The sequence below is a fragment of the Mus pahari genome, chromosome 19, assembly GCF_900095145.1.
Source record: "Mus pahari chromosome 19, PAHARI_EIJ_v1.1, whole genome shotgun sequence".
NCBI classification, from domain to species: Eukaryota; Metazoa; Chordata; class Mammalia; order Rodentia; family Muridae; genus Mus; species Mus pahari.
The window spans coordinates 62,611,470-62,618,935 of record NC_034608.1 but is presented as its reverse complement, the minus strand read 5'-3'; the positions used below and the strand labels follow the sequence as shown (position 1 = coordinate 62,618,935).

Here is a 7,466-nt window from a genome sequence, read left to right as displayed (position 1 = left end):
ACTGTAAAGGTTCATTAAATAATAACATTTTTTAAAAACACACATAGCATTTGGGCTGGGGAGTATAGCTCAGTGGAGAAGACTTTGCTACGCATATGCAAAGCCCCGGGGTCAATCCTTAGCTTTACCAAATCAACAAAATCAAAGGTCCTCCTAGGACATCATTATCTGTCAAAATGTTGTTAGACAAAGCAAATGCCTAATGCCATTCTTATTCTGCAAATAAGGAAACAAACTCAAGATGTAAAGTGAAAGGGTTTTCTTGACTTTTTAAAAGAGTTTAATTTATATTTGCTTATTTTATGTATAGGAGTGTTTTGCTTTTATGTCCATATACCACATAGATACTGGCTGGTGCCTTCAGAGATCAGAAGAGGGTGTTGGATCCCCGGCACTGGACTTTCAGATGGTTCTGAGCTGCCATGTGGATGCTGGGAGTTGAACCTGGGTGTTCTCTGACAGAGCAATAAGTGCTCTTAACTGCTGAGCCATCTTTTTGCTTTTTTAATAAAAAAAAATTTCTTGTCATTTTTGAGATTATAAAATAATCATATCAAACCAGGCATGATGGCACTTGCTTTTTAATCTCGGCACTTGGGAGGCAGAGGCAGGTGGATCTCTATGAGTTTGAGGCCAGCCTGGTCTACGAAGGGAGTCTAGGACAGTCAGGGCTACATAGAGAAATCCTAAAACAAAAATCAAACCAAAAAGAAACAAAGCTTGAAAAACAAAAACAAGCCAAATGAAATCACTTTCTCTATCCTTTTTTTTTCTCTCCAAATATTCCCATTTGTCTCGCCTTGCACTCTTTCAAATCGTGAACTCCATTTCATTAAGTATTGTTACATAGGAGTGTGTGTGTATGTGTGTGTGTGTGTGTGTGTGTATATAGGCATTTGCGCAAATGTGTGCACATGTGTACGGGTGTACCTAAATAATGAATACAACCTGCTCAGTCTGTACAAGGTTCCTTGTGTGTATATGTTCTCAGGACTGACCATGTGGTATGGAACCACCAGTTGGTGATCTCTTTCCTGGCGAAGACTCTCATTCCCGATCTCAACATCTTTTAGTTGGTAGTGTTCTTGGTGTAGGGTCGAGGGTCTCGTGTTCCTGGAACACACAATCTCATGGCACACTCCATGTTCCCCTGGCTCTTACAGTCTTTCTGCCTACTTTTCCACAGTGCTCCCTGGTGCTGACTACATTTATCCATGGGTGTAAGAATAAATATTTAGAGTGTCCTTAGGGGTCGTGCTGGCTTAGTAAAGTGGGAGCTATAGGTTCTCTTCCAAGATCCACGACTTCACTAGCCCTGGGTAAGTTTTCAGTAGAGGCATAATTTCCCTCCTGTTGACCAGGTCTTAAGATTTTATTTTGCTAGTTAGTTAGTTAGTTAGTTAGTTAGTTAGTTAGTTAGTTTTTAAAAAATAACCCACCAAATCCAGTCTGTGCTGCCCATAAACTCGTGGACGTGAGATCATCCACTGGAGCACGGTTCACTTTAGGGTGGATTTTCAATGGCTTTAGTTTCTGCCTCTATGTTTCTGTCCTGACTTTCTTCAGTGATGGACTGATCTGGAAGTAAAAGCCAAATAAATCCTTTCCTCCCCAACTTGCTTTTGGTCATGGTGTTTCATCACACCAATAGAAACCCTGATTAAGATAGGTAGAAAAATAAAGCAAATGCGTATCTAGAAGCTAGTTTGCAGAGAAGTTTTCTACTCAGTAGACATAAAGGATAAGAATAATACCTTTAAATAGAATTTTCATTTTTGAAATTTTTATGGTTTTTCAAGACAGGGTCTTTCTGTGTAGCCCTGGCTATCCTGGAACTCACTCGGTCGACCAGGTTAGCTTTGAACTCAGAGATTCACCTGCCTCTACTTCCTGAGTGGTGGAATCAAAGGTGTGTGCCACCCCTATCCAGATGGCTTTTCAAAAAAAAAATTGTCACATATTCAACTCACAAACAGAAATTAAAGTGAAAGAGGTTTAGTAAAATTTCAGATAGAAGAAAAAAAAATTTTTTAAAAAAAAGTCAGCTATATGTCTATAAATGTGCTAGCCAAGAATCAAAGTAAGAGTTCAATTTAATTTATAGTTAAAAAGTCAAGACACTTGGGAATAGATTGGCAGAATATAAAAGCTATACCCCAAAGACGGTGGGCCATTTTGGAAAGAGATGAAAGAAAAACCTAACATGAAAGAGATCCCATGTTCATGGACCAGCAGAACTATATAAGAGGACAGTTATTCTCCAGACAGATGTACAAGGTTCCACCCAACTTGCTACCAAAATCTCAGCCAGAATTAACAAGCTGATCCTAAAATTCATATGTAAGTTCAGTGGACCTAGGATGACCTACAGTGGTTTGAATAAGACGCCCTTCATATTTTCGGATATTTAAATGCTTGGTCCCAGTTGCTGGTCCTGTTTGGGAGGCTTAGGGGTTATGGAGGAAGTAGGTTCACTGGGGACCAGTTTCAAGAACTTGTGGCATTTCAAGTTTGTGCTCTCAGCTTTCTGTTTGTGGTCTGAGTTGTGAGGGTTAGGGGTTGCCTCAGGTGCCATGCCTACTCTACTGCCAGCCTTCCTGACCATGATGGACATGAACTCCTATTCCTTCAGCTCTGTAAGACCCTCAAAACCCTTCCTTCTATACATCACTATGGTCATGGTGTTTAATCACAGCAATGCAAAAGTAGTTAAGACATGACCAGAACTGTTCTAAGTTAAAAATAAGAATAGACAGACATGAATAGGTAACTCTACACTCGATCTTAGCCAAAAGGCAGAGAAGCAATGAATAGGTAATTCTATAAAGCAATATATACAAATGACCAGCTTGCATATGAAGAAATGTTTTAATCATTAGCCTTTAGAGAAATGCAAATTAAGGACATGATGAAATGCCTCTAGGATGGTGATAATTAAAGGCACAGATGGCAGTGTCTGGATAGTGTAGAGAAACTGGAACTGTCACACTGCTGGTGACAATGGTCACCTGCTCTAGAAAACAGCCCAGTAGTTCTTAAGTTTACACGTAGCACCATTCAGTTCAACAATTCCATGGCTAGTCTACACCAGGGAAATGAGAACACATCTCCACACCAAAATCTATCCATAAATGTTCAAGGCAGCATTGTCCATTAAGCTAAAATGTAAGGGGAGATCCACATGTCTAAATAGTGACAGACTAAGAAAATGTGGCTTAGTCATACAATGGAATATTATTCACGGGTTAAAAGAAAGTAGTATTATTCACATGGCCATATCCATGAAACTTGAAGAGGTTAAAAAAATAGAAAGAAAGAAAGAAAGAAAAAGAAAAAAAGAAAATAAAAAGAAAAAAGAAGAAGAAAGACCAGACACAAGAGAGTACTTAATAATTTGATCTGCATAAAATAGTAAATCTGGAGACAGAAAGGACATGAGGGTTGCTTAGGGGAGATGGGGGATTGAAGAATAATGGCTAAGGAATGCATAGTTTATTTACTCATGGAGTAGATAAAAATCAAAAGTTAATTGTGGTAGAGGTGGCAAGATGGTTCCGCAGGTAAATGCACTTGATGCCAAACCTGATGATGTGAGTTTGACTCATGGGCCCCAGTGGTTGCAGGAAAGAACAAACTCCTGAAAGTTAGCATATGACTCCCACATGTGTGCATGCATGCATGCATGATACACATTCATGCACACACACAGTCATGCACACACTGAGACATACGTATACCCATGCATACACACACATACTCACACGTGCACACATGCACACATACACATGCACACACTCATGCACCCACACATGTATACACACAAACAAATAAAAAGAAATAAGCAAACTTTTACAAGAAAGTTGAGAGGGGATAGATAAAGATTCTTTGAATATGTTGATAGTGATTACATTTTTGCACTTTAAATAGGCTAGTTATGTGCTGTGGTGCATAAGACATATTCTAATAATATTACTCAAAAAATAAGTGTGGAAAACCTTAAATTTTTTTTCTGGAAGGAATCAAAATGATGGAGGAAGATGCATCCCCCATTAAGAAAAGCAGTTTTGTTTTTAAAATGATTTGCTAGTCTAAAAACAACAAAGATACTAAACATAAAATCTGAACTGTAGCAGGCTTATATTTCGGTGCTATAGAAGAATAAACATTCTACAGCTGTACTAATGTATTATCAGACAGCAAACTAATGAATGTAAAAGTATTTGAAGGGAGGAAAAGAGGAGTCCAAACTGAGAATGTGAGAGGGCAACGCGGGTCCACCTGCTGCAGGAGGCTCCTGTAACCCAGCTCCGGAGGCTGCAGGGTCCAGGAATGATGCTACTCCTGCAGCAGGAAGTACACACAGCATCTCAATGTTGGTCTCTAAGTCCGTTTTCCCACTAGGAGAACTTATGTGTCTTAGAGAACTAGGCAACGCTGCGATAGCAGAAAGGGGGAAGTACGAAATGGCCTTTGAACTTCTAGGTGATCGTGTGGGTTAAGAAAGAAATGAAGAATCAAAAAAAAAAAAAAAAAAAAAAAAAAAAAAGACATGCCAAAGGGATATAGGGCTAAGTGAAACAGACTTCACTGAGCCCTGTAGATTATAACGACATAAATGGATTGTAACTCAAGGGGTACAATGTGAACACATTTCTACGTGTAACAGCCATGTTAGGTATGCATGTGAAAACGGAAGGGAGGGAGAGAAGAAACTCTTCCTCATATGAAAATGTAGCTAAGATGTGGGTTAGAAGCAAAGGTGGTGAAGGAACCTCCAAGGTCACATTCACTGGGAGGTCAAAGGTGGCATCAAGAGCAGACATGACAACATTTTGTTTCCTCTTATGTGCTTCTGTAGGACAAAGGTTCTTAGCCAGATGTCCACAAATCCTCCAGGAATCCACAGACACTTTCTCTTTCTGATTTGTTTGCTATTTGAAAGACATTCTTAAATAAGGCTCCCCCAGAAGCCATGAGCTAGTGTTCTGAGCTCAGGACACAGCATAACGTCTACACAGCATAACGTCTATATCGTTCCTGCCCAAATTCATTACCCAAATATGCCACATAAACCAATACTGAAGGCCATCCTGGAAGGTAACTAGCCGGTATACTACAAAAATAGCCTCATAAGAGAAAGTGCAAAGCTTTTAAAAAATTTTTTTTAATTTATTTATATGAGTACACTGTAGCTGTCTTCAGATGCACCAGAAGAGGGTTTCAGATCCCATTACAGATGGTTGTGAGCCATCATGTGGTTGCTGGGAATTGAACTCAGGACCTCTGGAAGAGCAGTCAGTGTTCTTAACCACTGAGCCATCTCTCCATCACCCCCTTTCCCCCATTTGGATGGTTTAAATAGGAATGACCCCCCATAGACTCATGTGTTTGAGTTCTTGGTTATGGGGAGTGGTATCGTTAGGTAGGAGTGTGGCCTCGATGAAGAAAGTGTGTCACTGAGTAGGCAGGCTTTGAGGGCTCAAACTGCACACAGTATGATATACAGTCTCCTTCTGCTGCCTTTGAATCAAGATGTAAAACTCTTGGCTCCTCCAGCACCATGTCTGCCTGCACATTACCACACTGCCTTCCATGATGATTGTCTTAATTAGGGTTTTGCTGCTGTGTCAGACACCATGATGAAGGCAAGTCTTATAAGGACAACATTTAATTGGGGCTGACTTATAGTTTAGGTCATTATCATCAAGGTGGGAACATGGCAGCATCCAGGCAGGCATGGTGCAGGAGCTGAGAGTTCTCCATCTTCATCTGAAGGCTGCTAACAGAATACTGACTTCTAGGCAGCTAGGATGAGGGTCTTACATCCCTCATCCTAGTACAGTGACACACCTACTCCAATAGGGCCACACCTTCTAATAGTGCCATTCCCTGGGCCTAGCATATACAAACCATGACAATGATAGTGGACTAAACCTCTGAGACTGTAAGCCAGCCCCAATTACATGTTGATTTTTTATAAGACTTGCCTTGATTATGGAATAAAACCCTATCTGAGACACACACTGTGCTGGAAATGCTTCTGTCATACACTTCTGCCACCTAGAACTGAGCTGGTCTGCCATGTCCTCCCTACCACAATGAACTGAAAACCTCTGTAAAATGAACCAAAGTAAATATTTCCCCATTTAATGTATTTCTGTCAGGCAGGATGATCACAGATGCACAAGTAATACAGAGAGGAAATGAGATGAAGAAATTGCTATGGCAAATGTTACTGGTGCACTTGGTGAACGGGACTGTAGACTCTAGATTAGATAATATTATATCAGTATGAATTTTTTTTCTGGATTTAATAGTTATGCTATGTTATGAGGCCTTTCTTTTAGAAAATGCAAACTCATATTTAGATACAGTGGTGGCACACACAATGTAGTCTCAAATGATACAGGAAAAGATAGAAGTGTACATACAACATTCACAAAACATAACAAAAATATACTAAGCAAATTTTCTTGAATCATAAATTTGGGGCAAAGGGTATATGTGCATGTGCTATGCCATGCTTATAATTTTTCCATGTGCTCAAAACTCCTTTCTAGTGATGATTTTTTTGTGATCAGAGGAAAGTGCCTAACCAAGGGCGAAATTTTCTCTTGCCGGGAATATAGTTAATCATACAGAATGCATAATTATAAACGAAGCTTACAACACAAACACTTGCAATTTTTTCCAGATGTATATATTACAAGAAAAGAATTGTCAAACATTATAGAGACAACTCAGTAAATAAAACTTGCTCCTCACCCATGGGTTTAGCATTCACAGAAAAACATGTGGTATGGCATCGTATGCCTATAATCCCAGCATCCCAGCGCTCAGAAGGCACAGAGAGGAGAATCCTGCAGGCTTGTTGGTGAGCCAGTCGAACTGGATTGGCAAATTCCAGGTTCAGTGAATGAATTTGTCTCAAAAAATCACATGGAAAGTGATTGAGAAAGACAGCTGGTGTTGAGCTCTTCTATCCATGTGTACGTGCACACATTGCACATGAATCCACACCTGTACACACGCAAATAGACATACATACATATATGCCTCAAATACACAGGAGACTCACACCACACACATACAGTGAGGTCATACAAAAATCAGAAATTCATTTTACATAATGCATGAAGTAAAAATAACTAGAAAGTCTTTGGCGTAGGCCATGATCCCATGAGTGAAGGAGACAAAAAATTCTTAAGAATATATTGGAAAGAGTCTTCCAGTAGCAGCCTTTGGATGAAGATGTAGAACTCTCAGCTCCTCCTGCACCATGCCTTCCTGGATATTGTCATGCTCCTGCCTTGATGATAATGGACTGAACCTCTGAACCTGTAAGCCAGCCCCAATGAAATGTTGTTTCTTATAAGACTTGCCTTGGTCATGGTGTCTGTTCACAGCAGTAAAACCCTAACTAAGACAGAAGTTGGTACCAGGGACTGGGGTATTGCTGTGATAGG

The 7,466-nt window shown here is 40.0% G+C and overlaps 1 pseudogene; it reads right to left on the bottom strand.

Moving 5' to 3' along the window:
- Positions 1 to 2,673: 2,673 nt before the first annotated feature.
- On the bottom strand, positions 2,674 to 2,808 carry LOC115062649 (annotated as a pseudogene).
- Positions 2,809 to 7,466: the final 4,658 nt, after the last annotated feature.